Here is a 20,165-nt window from a genome sequence, read left to right on the forward strand (position 1 = left end):
TGGATCATCTAGCTCTGATGATTTTGATGTGGCTAAAAATGTTAAACTTGTCCCTCCTTTTAATGAATCTGATTTAACAAAGTATTTTCAGTTGTTTGAGAGGGTAGCTACAGGTTTTAATTGGCCTAAGGAGTATTGGCCAGTACTCCTTCAAACTGTTCTCACCGGTAAAGCTCAAGTAACTTATGCATCTTTGCCTCAGGATCAATCTGATAATTATGATGTAGTTAAGAGCTTAATTCTTAAGGCCTATGAGCTTGTTCCTGAAGCCTATAGAGTAAAATTTAGGACAACTTACAAGCAAGATAAGCAATCCCATGTTGAGTATGCAAAAATCAAAGAAGATTTGTTAGAGCAGTGGTTAAATTCTAAGAATGTGGATTCTGATTTTGGTAAATTTAAGCAGATGATTTTGCTGGAGGATTTCAAGAGGTGTATTTATAAAGATGTAAGCCTATATCTTGATGAGAAAAGGATAGATAATTTGTCTGATGCTGCAGTTTTAGCTGATGAGTATGTTCTCACTCACAAGAGATATTCTAGAGAAAAAGGGAAAGCTGAGAGTAAGTACGTTGCCTCTACTCAGAGTACAGGTAACAGGAAAGAGAATAAAGATGATGTTTCTCAGGAAGTAAATACCAGCTTCACCTCTAGATTTCAGAAAAGTAAATGTACTTATTGTAGTAAGCTTGGTCATACTACGGAGAGATGTTTCAGGAGACAGCGTGATGTGAACAAAAAGGAGTCTTTAAATATTCAGTCAATTGGTCTAGTGTCCACTCTTGAGAGTTCCCAGAATTCTTTAACTGAGTTAACTGAACCTGCTTTGAGGGGTAACTTAAATTCTCATGATGGAGCTCCTCTTTGAGCAGTAACGTGGGTGACACTCTCAAGAGTTCATGTGCTAATTTCCTGTCTGATGGTTTTGTCAGTCCTCTGGACAGTAATGACAGGAAATCAGTTCAAATATATCGTGATACAGGTGCTTGCCAATCCCTTATGCTGACCAGTGTTCTAGGCTCTAATGTTAATTCCTCTGATGAAACTGTAATCTTACAAGGTGTAGGGAATAATTACTTCTCTGTTCCTCTGTGCAGAGTGAATTTAGAGTCTGGTTTTGTTAATGGTTCTGTTATGGTTGGGTTGGTTGAGACACTCCCAATGTCAGGTGTAACTTTCTTACTTGGAAATGATATTGGTGGAAGTCAAGTGTGTCCAGCTCCTCAGTTGTCTAGTGAGCCAGTGGCTGTGTCCCTGGATTGTGATGTCCCTGATGTGTTCCCTGCATGTGCTGTCACTAGGGCTAAGTCTAAAGTTACTGGTGATTTAGAGGATAATGATGATGATGATGTTATCCTAGCTGACACTTTTCTTGCTAATTTGGACCACTCACCAGATGAGGCAGTACCCCGTAGTGTTGATAATTTGTCTCGTCAAGAGTTGGTTGAGTTGCAGGTTGCTGACCCTGAGTTGAAAGGTCTAGCTAACTCTGCTTACAGTGAAGAAGAGTCAGCCGGTGCTTCTACTTGTTATTATGTAAAGTCAGGAGTACTTATGAGGAAGTGGAGACCCCCAACAGCATCAGCCGACTGTGAATGGGAGGTTGTACATCAAGTTGTCATCCCTCGTGTTTGTAGGCAGGATATCATTCGAGTGGCTCATGATTCCAGTTTGGCAGGACACCTTGGAGTGAGGAAGACTGTGGCACGCATTTTGAAACACTTCTACTGGCCAGGTATCTTCAAGGATGTTTCCTGGTATTGTAAGTCTTGTCACACCTGTCAAGTTGTGGGGAAGTGTAATCAGACCGAAAAGGTTGCACCTCTAGTTCCCATTCCTCCTTTTGAGGCGCCTTTCACCCGTGTGTTGGTGGATATTGTGGGCCCTCTTCCTAAGACTTCTTCAGGATTTTCTTATGTGTTGACCATGATTGATATGGCTACTCGTTATCCTGAAGCCATTCCACTTAGAAACATCTCAGCAAAGAACGTGGTTAAGGAAATGCTAGGGTTCTTCACAAAGTTTGGTCTGCCCAAGGAGGTACAGTCAGATCGAGGAAGTAATTTCATGTCAAATGTTTTCAAGCAGTCTCTGAAAGAGTTGGGCATCACCCAGATCACGTCTTCAGCTTACCATCCCCAGACCCAAGGAGCGTTGGAGAGATATCATCAAACACTCAAATCGATGCTCAAGAAATACTGTTTGGAACATCAGAAAGACTGGAATAAAGGTCTTCCATTCGTTGTGTTTGCTGCAAGAGAATCTCCAAATGAATCACTGGGCTTCTCACCTTTGAACTACTGTTTGGCCATGAAGTAAGAGGACCCCTTAAGTTACTCAAGGAATGCTGGCTGTCGGAGGAAGATGACGTCAACCTGCTGGAGTATGTGATGAAGTTCAAAGAACGGCTGTCCACTGCTTTACAGCTGGCGAGAGAGAATTTAGGAGCTGCTCAGGAGAAGATGAAGACTTGGTATGACAAGAAGTCCAGGTTACGCCACTTTCAGCCAGGAGATCAGGTTTTGATTCTGCTACCAGTTCATGGGCAACCTCTTCAAGCCAAGTTTAGTGGCCCTTATTTCGTGGAGAAGAAACTCAGTGATGTCAACTATGTCATCGCCACACCAGATCGTAGAAAGAGCAAGCAACTATGTCACATCAACATGCTAAAGTTATATCACAGGCGGGACGAAAATAATCCAGTCTGCACTGTAGCTGTTCCACCCGAGTCTACAAGTGAAGTTCTCCCATGCAGCATGAGCCTGAGTGATAGTTTGGGGAAGAATCCTGATATCATGAATGATCTCCAGACTAAGCTTTCTCATCTACCACCCAAGGAAAGGCAGGAGTTTTCGGCATTACTGCAGGAGTACCCGCAAGTGTTCCGTGCTACTCCAGGAAGAACCACTGTGTTGATGCATGATGTCGATGTTGGAGACGCAAAGCCAATTAAATTGCCTCCTTACCGTGTGAACCCAGTGAAAGTTCCTCTCATCCAGAAGGAGCTTGGCTACCTGTTGGACCACAAGATGATTGAGCCCTGTCAGAGCGAGTGGAGTTCTCCTGTCACTCTAGTCCCTAAGCCAGGTGGGTCACAGAGGCTTTGCATCGACTACAGACGTGTTAATCAGATAACCAAAACAGACACTTACCCTCTCCCTCGTGTGGAAGATTGCATAGACAAGATCGGAAAAGCTAGGTACATAAGTAAGTTTGATTTGTTAAAGGGATACTGGCAAGTACCTATGACTGAATGTGCTGGGGAGGTCTCATTTTTTGTAACATTGGGAAAGACATTTGCATGTTCTGTAATGCCATGTACAGATTGTTTTAGAGTAGTAAGAAATTTCCTTTGTAAATTTCTTTTTCTTTGTGGGGAGGTGTTACATAGCCTATGATTTCATCATCCATTGTGTAATTTTAACGCACAGTATGCTGCATGTTTGATCACGAGCGTGTTCTGCCTCAGTCCCCCCTTCTACCGTTATAGTAGAGTAAGTCGACATCTCTGTTATACTTTGCGGGATTGTCATCTCTTTGTCCCCATGGCTTCATTTGCGCGTCCTCATTACAAGTTGTATCAGGCTCTGCTGGCCCCTATATAATGAGCTCAGTCTCTGCATCATTGCCACTTAGATCTGCTCCTCATTTTGTTCACATCTCTGTCCTCCCCTGTACAGATATTATTATTATTGTGAGTGCTCAAGAAATCTCCAACCATCTAGCAGCTGAGTGTAATTTGAGTATTACTGTTATTGCATTTTTTCTTGTACTGTATAGCATAAGTTTGATTTGTAGGCTTAGTGAAGTTTTTGTAATTCGTGTAGGGATCTTTATGTCAGTCATTTTTGATAATAGTTTGTATCTGTAATCATTTATCTGGCATTCACTGAGTATTATCTGGTATCTCATTTTATCAGGGCTGACTTAGATAAATTTACTCTTGCTAACTTCGTGTTAATAGAGGCTATTGCAGTTAACCATATATTTAACCTGTTTATTTGCCATTACATTGTCCTTATGAGTTCTGAATGTTTTGTTGTTAGTTTGTGCATTAAACTTTAACTTGTAATTTTACCTAACTCTTTCGTTTTGAACCTGGAACTTTACGGGACAGTAGTGACTCTTCGTATTCTCACTTAAAGTGTACATTATCTTTCTCTGTTCCGTAACAATATATATATATATATATATATTGTTACATAGCCTATGATTTCATCATCCTTTGTGTAATTTTAACGCACAGTATGCTGCATGTTTGATCACGAGCGTGTTCTGCCTCAGTCCCCCCCTTCTACCGTTATAGTAGAGTAAGTCGTCCTTTCTGTTGTTTAGAGCGGGATTGTCAACTCTTTGTCCCCATAGCTTCATTTGCGCGTCCTTCTTACAAGTTGTATCAAGCTCTGCCGGCCCCTATATAATGAGCTCAGTCTCTACATTAATTGCCACTTAGATCTGCTCCTCATTTTGTTCACATCTCTGTCCTTCCCCGTACAGTTATTGTTGTGAGTGCTCAGGAAGTCTCCAACCATCTAGCAGCTGTGTGATTTGAGTATAACTGTAGTTGCATTTTTTCTTGTGCTGTGTAGCATAGGGTTAATTCTTAGGCCTAGTGAGTTTTTTTTTTTTGTGATTTATGTAAAGGTTCTTTTTGTCAGTCATTTTTGATAAGATTTTGTATCTGTAATAATTTATCTTGCATTAACTGAGCATTACCCAGTGTATTTTCATTTTATCAGGGCTGACTTAGATAAATTTACTCTTGCTAATTTCGTGTTAATAGAGGCTATTGCAGTTAACCATATATTTAACCTGTTTTTTGCCATTACATTATCCTTATGAGTCCTGAATGTTTTGTTGTTAGTTTGAGCATTAAACTTTAACTTGTAATTTTACCTAACTCTTTGTTTTGAACCTGGAACTTTACGGGACAGTAGTGATTTTTAGTATTCTCACTTAAAGTGTACATTATCTTTCTCTGTTCCGTAACATAAATTTCGCAACCTCATATCAGGATATTCAGGATATTATCATAAGGATATTGCTTGATATTTTCTGACTGTTACTTATTCATGATGTCTACTATTACTACACTTGATGAAGCCAAAGATTTTTTGTCAAATGTGCAAACAGTGTGTGATGTAGAAAACAGAACAAAGAATGAACTTAAGCTTGTTGCTCAACAATTGGGAATTGCTGTTCGCTCTCATCATTCTAAAGATCAAATTGTTGACATGATTAATGAAAGCTTGTTTAATGTAACTCCTCCAAATGAGCAAACGCAGATTGAATTAGCTAAGTTACAGCTAGCCCTGCAGGAGGCTCAGGCTAAGGAGGCGGAGTCTCGTGTTAAGGAGGCTGAATTTCAAGCACGTGCTAAGGAGGCTGAGTCTCAGGCTCGTATTCAGGAGGCTGAATTTCAAGCAAATGCTAAGGAGGCTGAATTTCAGGCAAATGCTCGTATTCAGGAGGCACAGATACAGGCACAAATTGAACTTGCTAGGATTCAGGCAGACCATGAGTATCGCATGAAACAAGGTGGAACTGGATCATCTAGCTCTGATGACTTTGATGTGGCTAAAAATGTTAAACTTGTCCCTCCTTTTAATGAATCTGATTTAACAAAGTATTTTCAGTTGTTTGAGAGGGTAGCTACAGGTTTTAATTGGCCCAAGGAGTATTGGCCAGTACTCCTTCAAACTGTTCTCACCGGTAAAGCTCAAGTAACTTATGCATCTTTGCCTCAGGATCAATCTGATAATTAGTTAAGACCTTGATTCTTAAGGCCTATAAGCTTGTTCCTGAAGCTTATAGAGTAAAATTTAGGACAACTTACAAGCAAGATAAGCAATCCCATGTTGAGTATGCAAAAATCAAAGATCTGTTAGAGCAGTGGTTAAATTCTAAGAATCTGGATTCTGATTTTGGTAAATTTAAGCAGATGATTTTGCTGGAGGACTTCAAAAGGTGTATTAGTAAAGATGTAAGCCTATATCTTGATGAGAAAAGAATAGATAATTTGTCTGATGCTGCAGTTTTAGCTGATGAATATGTTCTCACTCACAAGAGATATTCTAAAGAAAAAGGGAAAGCTGAGAGTAAGTACGTTGCCTCTACTCAGAGTACAGGTAACAGGAAAGAGAATAAAGATGATGTTTCTCAGGAAGTAAATACCAGCTTCACTCTAGATTTCAGAAAAGTAAATGTACTAATTGTAGTAAGCTTGGTCATACTACGGAGAAATGTTTCAGGAGACAGCGTGATGTGAACAAAAAGGAGTCTTTAAATATTCAGTCAATTGGTCTAGTGTCCACCCTTGAGAGTTCCCAGAATTCTTTAACTGAGTTAACTGAACCTGCTTTGAGGGGTAACTTAAATTCTCATGATGGAGCTCCTCTTTTGAGCAGTAACGTGGGTGACACTCTCAAGAGTTCATGTGCTAATTTCCTGTCTGATGGTTTTGTCAGTCCTCTGGACAGTAATGACAGGAAATCAGTTCAAATATATCGTGATACAGGTGCTTGCCAATCCCTTATGCTGACCAGTGTTCTAGGCTCTAATGTTAATTCCTCTGATGAAACTGTAATCTTACAAGGTGTAGGGAATAATTACTTCTCTGTCCCTCTGTGCAGAGTGAATTTAGAGTCTGGTTTTGCTAATGGTTCCGTTATGGTTGGGTTGGTTGAGACACTCCCAATGTAAGGTGTAACTTTCTTACTTGGAAATGATATTGGTGGAAGTCAAGTGTGTCCAGCTCCTCAGTTGTCTAGTGAGCCAGTGGCTGCGTCCCAGGATTGTGATGTCCCTGATGTGTTCCCTGCATGTGCTGTCACTAGGGCTAAGTCTAAAGTTACTGGTGACTTAGAGGATAATGATGATGATGATGATGATGATGTTATCCTAGCTGACACTTTTCTTGCTAATTTGGACCACTCACCAGATGAGGCAATACCCCGTAGTGTTGATAATTTGTCTCGTTAAGAGTTGGCTGAGTTGCAGGTTGCTGACCCTGAGTTGAAAGGTCTAGCTAACTCCCCTTGCAGTGAGGAAGAGTCAGCTGGTGCTTCTACTTGTTATTATATAAAGTCTGGAGTACTTATGAGGAAGTGGAGACCCCCAACAGCATCAGCCGACTGTGAATGGGAGGTTGTACATCAAGTTGTCATCCCTCGTGTTTGTAGGCAGGATATCATTAGAGTGGCTCATGATTCCAGTTTGGCAGGACGCCTTGGAGTGAGGAAGACTGTGGCACGCATTTTGAAACACTTCTACTGGCCAGGTATCTTCAGGGATGTTTCCTAGTATTGTAAGTCTTGTCACACCTGTCAAGTTGTGGGGAAGTGTAATCAGACCGAAAAGGTTGCACCTCTAGTTCCCATTCCTCCTTTTGAGGCGCCTTTCACCCGTGTGTTGGTGGATATTGTGGGCCCTCTTCCTAAGACTTCTTCAGGATTTTCTTATGTGTTGACCCTGATTGATATGGCTACTCGTTATCCTGAAGCCATTCCACTTAGAAATATCTCAGTAAAGAACGTGGTTAAGGAAATCCTAGGGTTCTTCACAAAGTTTGGTCTGCCCAAGGAGGTACAGTCAGACCGGGGAAGTAATTTCATTTCAAACGTTTTCAAGCAGTCTCTGGGAGAGTTGGGCATCACCCAGATCACGTCTTCAGCTTACCATCCCCAGACCCAAGGAGCGTTGGAGAGATATCATCAAACACTCAAATCGATGCTCAAGAAATACTGTTTGGAACATCAGAAAGACTGGGATAAAGGTCTTCCATTCTTTGTGTTTGCTGCAAGAGAATCTCCAAATGAATCACTGGGCTTCTCACCTTTTGAACTACTGTTTGGCCATGAAGTAAGAGGACCCCTTAAGTTACTCAAGGAATGCTGGCTGTCGGAGGAAGATGACGTCAACCTGCTGGAGTATGTGATGAAGTTCAAAGAACGGCTGTCCACTGCTTTACAGCTGGCGAGAGAGAATTTAGGAGCTGCTCAGGAGAAGATGAAAACTTGGTATGATAAGAAGTCCAGGTTACGCCACTTTCAGCCAGGAGATCAGGTTTTGTTTCTGCTACTAGTTCATGGGCAACCTCTTCAAGCCAAGTTTAGTGGTCCTTATTTCGTGGAGAAGAAACTCAGTGATGTCAACTATGTCATCGACACACCAGATCGTAGAAAGAACAAGCAACTATGTCACATCAACATGCTAAAGTTATATCACAGGCGGGACGAAAATAATCCAATCTACACTGTAGCTGTTCCACCCGAGTCTGCAAGTGAAGCTCTCCCATGCAGTATGAGCCTGAGTGATAGTTTGGGGAAGAATCCTGATATCATGAATGATCTCCAGACTAAGCTTTCTCATCTACCTCCCGAGGAAAGGCAGGAGTTTTCGGCATTACTGCAGGAATACCCGCAAGTGTTCCGTGCCACTCCAGGAAGAACCACTGTGTTGATGCATGATGTCGATGTTGGAGACGCAAAGCCAATTAAACTGCCTCCTTACCGTGTGAACCCAGTGAAAGTTCCTCTCATCCAGAAGGAGCTTGGCTACCTGTTGGACCACAAGATGATTGAGCCCTGTCAGAGCGAGTGGAGTTCTCCTGTCACTCTAGTCCCTAAGCCAGGGGGGTCACAGCGGCTTTGCATTGACTACAGACGTGTTAATCAGATAACCAAAACAGACACTTACCCTCTCCCTCGCGTGGAAGATTGCATAGACAAGATCGGAAAGGCTAGGTACATAAGTAAGTTTGATTTGTTAAAGGGATACTGGCAAGTACCTATGACTGAACGTGCTAGGGAAATCTCATGTTTTGTAACACTAGGAAAGAAAATGTTATTGCAGATTGCTTATCTAGACTTTAGACAGATTGTTTTAGAGTAATAAGAAATTTCCTTTGTAAATTTCTTTTTCTTTGTGGGGAGGTGTTACATAGCCTATGATTTCATCATCCTTTGTGTAATTTTAACGCACAGTATGCTGCATGTTTGATCACGAGCGTGTTCTGCCTCAGTCCCCCCCTCCTACCGTTATAATAGAGTAAGTCGTCCTTTCTGTTGTTTAGAGCGGGATTGTCAACTCTTTGTCCCAATAGCTTCATTTGCACGTCCTTCTTACAAGTTGTATCAAGCTCTGCCGGCCCCTATATAATGAGCTCAGTCTCTACATTAATTGCCACTTAGATCTGCTCCTCATTTTGTTCACATCTCTGTCCTCCCCTGTACAGTTATTGTTGTGAGTGCTCAGGAAGACTCCAACCATCTAGCAGCTGTGTAATTTGAGTATAACTGTTGTTGCATTTTTTCTTGTGTTGTGTAGCATAGGGTTAATTCTTAGGCCTAGTGAGTTTTTTTTTTTGATTTATGTAAAGGTTCTTTTTGTCAGTCATTTTTGATAAGATTTTGAATCTGTAATAATTTATCTTGCATTAACTGAGCATTACCTAGTGTATTTTCATTTTATCAGGGCTGACTTAGATAAATTTACTCTTGCTAATTTTGTGTTAATAGAGGGTATTACAGTTAACCATATATTTAACCTGTTTTTTGCCATTACATTGTCCTTATGAGTCCTGAATGTTTTGTTGTTAGTTTGAGCATTAAACTTTAACTTGTAATTTTACCTAACTCTTTGTTTTGAACCTGGAACTTTACGGGACAGTAGTGATTTTTAGTATTCTCACTTAAAGTGTACATTATCTTTCTCTGTTCCGTAACAGTATATATATATATATATATATATATATATATATATATATATATATATATATATATATATTTATATATATATATATATATATATTGTTACATAGCCTATGATTTCACCATCCCTTGTATAATTCTGAGATACAGTATGCTGCATGTTTGATCACGAGCGTGTTCTACCTCACTCCCCCCTTCTACCCTTATCGTAGAGTAAGTCGTTCTTTCTGTTGTTCAGAGCAGGATTGTCAACTCTTTGTCCCCTATGGCTTCATTTGTGCGTCCTTCTTACAAGTTGTATCAAGCTCTGCCGGCCCCTATATAATGAGCTCAGTCCCTGCATTAATTGCCACGTAGATCTACTCCTCATTTTGTTCACATCTCTGTCCTCCCCTGTACAGTTGTTATTATTTTTGTGAGTGCTCAGGAAGTCTCCAACCATCTAGCAGCTGTGTAATTTGAGTATAAGTGTTATTACATTTTTCTTGTACTGTATAGTATTAGGAGTTAATTCGTAGGCCTAGTAAGGTTTTTGTGATTCATGTGTTTTGGGTGTCAGCCATTATTGATAACATTTTGTATCTGTAATAATATATCTTGCATTCACTGAGCATTATCCGGTTTTCTCATTTTATCATGGCTGACTTAGATAAATTTACACTTTCTAATTTCATGTTAATAGAGGCTGTTGCAGTTAACCATATATTAAACCTGTTTTTTGCCATTACATTATCCTTATGAGTCCTGAATATTTTGTTGTTAGTTTGAGCATTAAACTTTAACTTGTAATTTTACCTAACTCTTTTGTTTTGAACCTGGAACTTTGCGGGACAGTTTTCTCTGTTCCGTAACATAAATTTGGCGACCTCTTATCAGGACATTCAGGATATTATCATAAGGATATTGCTTGATATTTTGTGACTGTGATTTATTCATGATGTCTACTATTACTACGCTTGATGAAGCCAAAGATTTTTTGTCAAATGTGCAAACAGTGTGTGATGTAGAAAACAGAACAAAGAATGAACTTAAGCTTGTTGCTCAACAATTGGGAATTGTTGTTCGCTCTCATCATTCTAAAGATCAAATTGTTGACATGATTAATGAAAGCTTGTTTAATGTAACTCCTCCAAATGAGCAAATGCAGATTGAAATAGCTAACTTACAGCTAGCCCTGCAGGAGGCTCGTGCTAAGGAGGCTGACTTTCAGGCTCGTGCTAAGGAGGCTGACTTTCAGGCTAGTGCTAAGGAGGCTGACTTTCAGGCTCGTGCTAAGGAGGCTGACTTTCAGGCTCGTGCTAAGGAGGCTGAGGCTAAGGAGGCTGAGTGTCAGGCTCGTATTCAGGAGGCACAGGCACAGGCTCAGGCACAAATTGAACTAGCTAGGATTCAGGCAGACCATGAGTATCGCATGAAACAAGGTGGAACTGGATCATCTAGCTCTGATGATTTTGATGTGGCTAAAAATGTTAAACTTGTCCCTCCTTTTAATGAATCTGATTTAACAAAGTATTTTCAGTTGTTTGAGAGGGTAGCTACAGGTTTTAATTGGCCCAAGGAGTATTGGCCAGTACTCCTTCAAACTGTTCTCACCGGTAAAGCTCAAGTAACTTATGCATCTTTGCCTCAGGATCAATCTGATAATTATGTTGTAGTTAAGAGCTTGATTCTTAAGGCCTATGAGCTTGTTCCTGAAGCCTATAGTGTAAAATTTAGGACAACTTATAAGCAAGATAAGCAATCCCATGTTGAGTATGACTGCGAATCCTCTTTCAGTAAACTTAAAGCTATCCTATTAAGTCAGCCAGTGCTCGCTACTCCAAATTTTGCTAAGCCTTTTAAGATGGCTGTTGACGCAAGTGATACAGGAGCTGGGGCTGTTTTGCTGCAAGAGGATGATCAGGGTATTGAATAACCTGTATCTTCTTACAGTAAGAAGTTCATTTCACATCAAAAGAACTACTCAACTATTGAGAAAGAGCTTTTGGCCTTGATTTTGGGTTTACAGCATTTTTCATTTCATTTTGTTCTGGTTTTGACCCCATAGTCATTTATACCGATCATAACCCACTGAAATTCCTTAGTAAGTTTAAAGATAAAAATCAGAGATTGGCAAGATGGAGTCTACTTCTTCAGGAGTATTCATTAAACATACAACATGTCAAGTGGAAAGAAAATGTTATTGCAGATTGCTTATCTAGACTTTAGACAGATTGTTTTAGAGTAATAAGAAATTTCCTTTGCAAATTTCTTTTTTCTTTGTGGGGAGGAGTTACATAGCCTATGATTTCATCATCTTTTGTATAATTCTAATGTACAGTATGCTGCATGTTTGATCACGAGCGTGTTCTATCTCACTCCCCCCTTCTACCCTTATCGTAGAGTAAGTCGTTCTTTCTGTTGTTCAGAGTAGGATTGTCAGCTCTTTGTCCCCTATGGCTTCATTTGCGCGTCCTTCTTACAAGTTGTATCAAGCTCTGCCGGCCCCTATATAATGAGCTCAGTCTCTGCATTAATTGCCACTTAGATCTACTCCTCATTTTGTTCACATCTCTGTCCTCCCCTGTACAGTTGTTATTATTTTTGTGAGTGCTCAGGAAGTCTCCAACCATCTAGCAGCTGTGTAATTTGAGTATAAGTGTTATTACATTTTTCTTGTACTGTATAGTATAAGGTGTAAATTCGTAGGCCTAGTAAGGTTTTTGTGATTCATGTGTTTTGGGTGTCAGCCATTATTAATAACATTTTGTATCTGTAATAATATATCTTGCATTCACTGAGCATTATCCGGTTTTCTCATTTTATCAGCGATGATTTAGATAAATTTACACTTTCTAATTTCGTGTTAATAAAGGCTGTTGTAGTTAACCATATATTTAACCTGTTTTTTGCCATTACATTATCCTTATGAGTCCTGAATGTTTTGTTGTTAGTTTCAGCATTAAAATTTAATTTGTGATTTTACCTAACTCTTTTGTTTTGAACCTGGAACTTTACGGGACAGTAGTGATTTTAGTATTCTCACTTAAAGTGTACATTATCTTTCTCTGTTCCGTAACAATATATATATATATATATATATATATATATATATATATATATATATATATATATATATATATATATATATATATATATATATATATATATATATATATATCTATATATATATATATATATATATATATATATATATATATATATATATATATATATCTATATATATATATATCTATATATATATATATCTATATATATATATATATATATATATATATATATATATATATATATATATATATATATATATATATATATATATATAAGTCAGCCCTGATAAAATGAGAACACCAGATAATACTCAGTGAATTTAAGATATATTATTATAGATACAAAATATTACTAATGACTGACAAAAAACACATGAATCACAAAAACCCCACTAGGCCTAAGAATTAACACCTTACGCTACACAGTACAACAAAAAATTCGATTACAGTTATATTCAAATTACACAGCTGCTAGATGGTTGGAGACTTCCTGAGCACTCACAAAAATAACAACTGTACAGGGGAGGACAGAGATGTGAACAAAATGAGGAGTAGATCTAAGTGACAATTAATGCAAAGACTGAGCTCATTATATAGGGGCCGGCAGAGCTTGATACAACTTGTAAAAAGGACGCGCAAATGAAGCCATAGGGGACAAAGAGTTGACATTCCTGCTCTGAACAACAGAAAGAATGACTTACTCTACGATAAGGGTAGAAGGGGGGATTGAGGTAGAACACGCTCGTGATCAAACATGCAGCATACAGTACGTTAGAATTACACAAAGGATGATGAAATCATAGGCTATGTAACACCTCCCCACAAAGAAAAAGAAATTTACAAAGGAAATTTCTTATTACTCTAAAACAATCTGTCTAAAGTCTAGATAAGCAATCTGCAATAACATTTTCTTTCCCCTTGACATGTTGATGTGACAAAGTTGCTTGTTCTTTCTACGATCTGGTGTGGCGATGACATAGTTGACATCACTGAGTTTCTTCTCCACGAAATAAGGACCACTAAACTTGGCTTGAAGAGGTTGCCCATGCACCGGTAGCAGAATAAAAACCTGATCTCCTGGCTGAAAGTGGCGTAACCTGGACTTCTTATCATACCAAGTTTTCATCTTCTCCTGAGCAGCTCCTAAATTCTCTCTCACCAGCTGTAAAGCAGTGGACAGCCGTTCTTTGAACTTCATCACATACTCCAGCAGGTTGACGTCATCTTCCTCCGACAGCCAGCATTCCTTGAGTAGCTTAAAGGGTCCTCTTACTTCATGGCCAAACAGTAGTTCAAAGGGTGAGAAGCCCAGTGATTCATTTGGAGATTCTCTTGCGGCAAATACAACGAATGGAAGACCTTTATCCCAGTCTTTCTGATGTTCCAAACAGTATTTCTTGAGCATCGATTTGAGTGTTTGATGATATCTCTCCAACGCTCCTTGGGTCTGGGGATGGTAAGCTGAAGACGTGATCTGGGTGATGCCCAACTCTTTCAGAGACTGCTTGAAAACATTTGACATGAAATTACTTCCCCGGTCTGACTGTACCTCCTTGGGCAGACCAAACTTTGTGAGGAACCCTAGCATTTCCTTAACCACGTTCTTTGCTGAGATATTTCTAAGTGGTATGGCTTCAGGATAACGAGTAGCCATATCAATCAGGGTCAACACATAAGAAAATCCTGAAGAAGTCTTAGGAAGAGGGCCCACAATATCCACCAACACACGGGTGAAAGGCGCCTTAAAAGGAGGAATGGGAACTAGAGGTGCAACCTTTTTGGTCTGATTACACTTCCCCACAACTTGACAGGTGTGACAAGACTTACAATACCAGGAAACATCCCTGAAGATACCTGGCCAGTAGAAGTGTTTCAAAATGCGTGCCACAGTCTTCCTCACTCCAAGGTGTCCTGCCAAACTGGTATCATGAGCCACTCGAATGATATCTTGCCTACAAACACGAGGGATGACAACTTGATGTACAACCTCCCACTCACAGTCGGCTGATGCTGTTGGGGGTCTCCACTTCCTCATAAGTACTCCTGACTTTATATAATAACAAGTAGAAGCACCAGCTGACTCTTCCTCACTGCAAGCAGAGTTAGCTAGACCTTTTCAACTCAGGGTCAGCAACCTGCAACTCAATCAACTCTTGACGAGACAAATTATCAACACTACGGGGTACTGCCTCATCTAGTGATTGGTCCAAATTAGCAAGAAAAGTTTCAGCTAGGATAACATCATCATCATCATTATCCTCTAAGTCACCAGTAACTTTAGACTTAGCCCTAGTGACAGCACATGCAGGGAACACATCAGGGACATCACAATCCTGGGACGCAGCCACTGGCTCACTAGACAACTGAGGAGCTGGACACACTTGACTTCCACCAATATCATTTCCAAGTAAGAAAGTTACACCTGACATTGGGAGTGTCTCAACCAACCCAACCATAACGGAACAATTAACAAAACCAGACTCTAAATTCACTCTGAACAGAGGGACAGAGAAGTAATTATTCCCTACACCTTGTAAGATTACAGTTTCATCAGAGGAATTAACATTAGAGCCTAGAACACTGGTCAGCATAAGGGATTAGCAAGCACCTGTATCACGATATATTTTAACTGATTTCCTGTCATTACTGTCCAGAGGACTGACAAAACCTTCAGACAGGAAATTAGCACATGAACTCTTGAGAGTGTCACCCACGTTACTGCTCAAAAGAAGAGCTCCATCATGAGAATTTAAGCTACCCCTCAAAGCAGGTTCAGTTAACTCAGTTAAAGACTTCTGGGAACTCTCAAGGGTGGACACTAGACCAATTGACTGAATATTTAAAGACTCCTTTTTGTTCACATCACGCTGTCTCCTGAAACATTTCTCCGTAGTATGACCAAGCTTACTACAATAAGTACATTTACTTTTCTGAAATCTAGAGTGAAGCTGGTATTTACTTCTTGAGAAACATCATCTTTATTCTCTTTCCTGTTACCTGTACTCTGAGTAGAGGCAACGTACTTACTCTCAGCTTTCCTTTTTTCTTAATAATATCTCTTGTGAGTGAGAACATATTCATCAGCTAAAACTGCAGCATCAGACAAATTATCTGTTCTTTTCTCATCAAGATATAGGCTTTCATCTTTATTAATACACCTTTTGAAGTCCTCCAGCAAAATCATCTGCTTAAATTTGTCAAAATCAGAATCCACATTCTTAGAATTTAACCACTGCTCTAACAGATCTTCTTTGATTTTTGCATACTCAACATGGGATTGCTTATCTTGCTTATAAGTTGTCCTAAATTTTACACTATTGGCTTCAGGAAGAAGTTCATAGGCCTTAAGAATCAAGCTCTTAACTACATCATAATTATCAGATTGATCCTGAGGCAAAGATGCATAAGTTACTTGAGCTTTACCGGTGAGAACAGTTTTAAGGAGTACTGGCCAATACTCCTTGGGCCAATTAAAACCTGTAGCTACCCTCTCAAACAACTGAAAATACTTTGTTAAATCAGATTCATTAAAAGGAGGGACAAGTTTAACATTTTTAGCCACATCAAAATCATCAGAGCTAGATGATCCAGTTCCATCCTTGTTTCATGCGATACTCATGGTCTGCCTGAATCCTAGCTAGTTCAATTTGTGCCTGAGCCTGTGCCCGTGCCTCCTGAATACGAGCATTTGCCTGAAATTCAGCCTCCTGAATACGAGCCTGAGACTCAGTCTCCTTAGCACGAGCCTGAAACTCAGCTTCCTTAACACGAGCCTCCTGCAGAGCTAGCTGTAACTTAGCTATTTCAATCTGCGTTTGCTCATTTGGGGGAGTTACATTAAACAAGCTTTTATTAATCATGCCAACAATTTGATCTTTAGAATGATGAGAGTGAACTGCAATTCCCAATTCTTGAGCAACAAGCTTAAGTTCATTCTTTGTTCTGTTTTCTACATCACACACTGTTTGCACATTTGACAAAATATCTTTGGCTTCATCAAGTGTAGTAATAGTAGACATCATGAATAAATCACAGTCGCAAAATATCAAGCAAAATCCTTATCACAATATCCTGAATATCCTGGCGAGGTCGCCAAATTTATGTTACGGAACAGAGGAAGATAATGTACACTTTAAGTGAGAATACTAAAAATCACTACTGTCCCGTAAAGTTCCAGGTTCAAAACAAAAGAGTTAGGTAAAATTACAAGTTAAAGTTTGATGCTCAAACTAACAACAAAGCATTCAGGACTCATAAGGATAATGTAATGGCAAAAACAGGTTAAATATATGGTTAACTGCAATAGCCTCTATTAACACGAAATTAGCATGAGGTGAAAGAGAGAGAGATTGTCCATGTGCTTGAGGGTGCGAAAGTGGATGTATGTGGAATAACTGAAACAAAATGGAGAGGAGAAAGTGTGAGAGAATGGGAGTATGGATGGGGTATATGTGCAGGAGTAGATGAGAATGAGAGGGCAAAGGAAGGAGTGTGTATACTTGTGAGTAAAAGATGGAAGAAGAGCATAAGACAGTATGGATCAGTTGGGTCAAGGATTGTGTGGGTAAAGTTGAAAGTTGGAATACAAATGTGGGCGATTGTGTGTGTATGCTCCAACGCAAGATCGTGCTACATGAGTGAGAGAAGAGTTCTGGACAAAGGTGGAAGTGTGCATGGAAAAGTTTGGAAGGAATGAGAGAGTGTTTTTGATTGGTGTTATAAATGGTAAAGTTGGTAATGTGAAGGTGGATGGAATAGTTGGTGAGTGGGGTGTGCCTGCTGAGATAGATGAGAATGGGAGTGCGTTAGTGGACATTTGTGCTGGGAGGGGGTTGGTGATAGCCAATATCCTCTTCAGGCATAAAATGATCCACAGGTATACATGGCGAGTGATGAGAAGGGTGGGTGCTGAACTGAATGAAAGGAAGGCAATGATTGATTATGTGTGTGTGGATGAAAGGATGCGAAGATGTGTAAAGGATGCAAGAGTGTATGGAGGTTGGGGGAGTGGACTTTCTGACCAGTACTTGGTGGTGGCCAGAATTAGGATGCAAGTAAGATGGAGGAATAGAAGAAGGGAAAGACGAGAGGAAGGAGTAGTTGCAAGGAGAGTGGAAAGGTTACAAGAGGATGAGAAAAAGGAGGAGTATAAGAGAGAAGTGGAGGAACGATTGGGCAAATATGAATTGGAGCAGATGGGAGACGTGGAAGGTGTGTGTAAGATATTTACAGAAGAAATATGTGCAGCATGTGATGTGGTGTGTGGAAGTAAGAGAAGACGGAGGGGGGTGCAAGGAACAGCGTGGTGGACTGAAGAGGTGTAACAGGCTGTGGCACAAAAGAAGAAAGCATACAATGAATGGATGAGAAATAGGGGCGTGGAAGAAGTTGAGAGGCGGAAGAGACAGTTATATGTGGAAAGGAAGAGAGAGGTGAAAAGATTAGTAAGAGAGAGTAAGAAGAGAGTGGATGAGGAATTTGGAAGGAATTTGAGTGTAAAGTGGAGGAACTGTAAGAAAATGTTCTGGAGAGAAGTGAAAAGAGTAAGACAGGGTGGGAGTGAAGTTAGCAGGGGAGTGAAAGATAAAAATGGTAGATTACTAGTGGAGAAGGGAGAAAAAGTGAGCAGATGGAGAGAACACTTTAAGGAATTGTTGAACGTAGAGGATGGAAGTAATGCGAGTATAAGTGGCTGGGGAATGGCTGGGAGAAGGAGGGAGGTGAGAAGACAGGAAGAAATCAGTAGGACAGAAGTTGTGGAAGCAATGAAGAAAGTTAAATCGGGGAAAGCCCCAGGAATTGATGTAGTGTGTGGTGAAATGCTGAAGCATGGGGGAGAGATAGTAGTAGAATGGATGTGGAAGATGTGCAGATTGACCTGGGAGGAAGGTAGAGTCCCGGAGGATTTGAAGTCCGGTATAATTATTCCCTTGTACAAAGGAAAAGGGGAAAAAGAAGTGTGTGGTAATCATAGGGGCATTTGTCTTCTTAGAATAATAGGAAAAGTGTATGGTAGGATACATATAGACAGAGTTAGCGAAAGAACAGTGAAATTAGTTGGAGAAGAACAGGGAGGCTTTAGGAAGGGAAGAGATTGTGTAGATCAGATATTCATTCTTAGATCTTTAGTGGAAAAGTTCCTAGAGAAGGGAAAGAAGTTGTATGCGGCTTTCATGGATTTGGAGAAAGCATATGACAGGGTGGATAGACAAGGATTGTGGAAAGTGTTAAGAATATATGGAGTAGATGGGAAGTTGTTGAATGCTGTGAAGAGTATGTACGATGGTGCGAAGGCTGCAGTGCGTGTGGATGGTGAACTAAGTGAATTTTTCTCTTTGAAAGTTGGTTTGAAACAGGGATGTGTCATGTCTCCATGGTTGTTCAATCTGTACATGGATGGGGTAATAAAAGAGGTACAAGGTAGGGTAGTGGACGTTGGAGTGGCCCTGGTGAAAGAGGATAGTGTTTGGAAACTCCCTGTACTGTTGTTTGCAGATGATACTGTGTTGTTGAGTGAAGACGAAGGGGAGCTGCAAGGCTTGGTGGATGAGTTTGAGAGAGTGTGTAAGAAACGGAACCTAAAGGTGAATGTAGGGAAGAGTAAAGTGATGGTCTTTGAGAGAGGTGAAGTTAGTGAATGTACAGTGAGGTTGGATGGTGAGGAATTGGAAAATGTGAGTACGTTTAAGTATTTGGGTAGTGTGATGAGTAAGGATGGAGGTTTGGAGGGTGAAGTGCTTGAAAGGGTACAGCAGGGAAGAAAGGTTGCTGGTTCCTTGAAAGCAGTGATAAGAAACAGGGAAGTGAGCATGGAAGTGAAAAAGTTACTACATGACAGTATTGTGATACCAACTCTAACGTATGGAAGTGAAGCTTGGACATTGTTGGAAGGACACAAGTCAAGAGTGAGAGCAGTGGAAATGAGTTATTTAAGAGGAGCCTGTGGAGTCACGTGGAGAGACAGGCTGACGAATGAGGATATAAAGGAGCGTTGTGGTGTGGATGTGGATGTGATAGGAAGCGTTATGAGGAACACACTGAGGTGGTTTGGCCATGTGGAGAGGATGGAGGGTGAAAGACTGACGAAGAGAGTGTATATGAGTGAGGTGGAGGGGGTAAGAGGGAGGGGGAGGCCGAGGATGAGATGGAGGGATGGGGTGGAGAGGTATATGAGAGAGGGGGGTGTGAGTTGGGAGCAGGGCAGTGAAATGGCGGGGGACAGGGCGACTTGGAGGCGATTTGTTTGTGGCCACCCCAAACGGGATTGAGGCGTCTGGCAATAGATAGATAGATAGAAATTTATCTAAGTCAGCCCTGATAAAATGAGAACACCAGATAATACTCAGTGAATGCAAGATATATTATTACAGATACAAAATATTGTTACTAATGACTGACAAAAAAC

The sequence above is a fragment of the Coenobita brevimanus genome, chromosome 32 (assembly GCF_032717465.1).
Source record: "Coenobita brevimanus isolate Jiangsu-jjx chromosome 32, ASM3271746v2, whole genome shotgun sequence".
Lineage (NCBI taxonomy): Eukaryota > Metazoa > Arthropoda > Malacostraca > Decapoda > Coenobitidae > Coenobita > Coenobita brevimanus.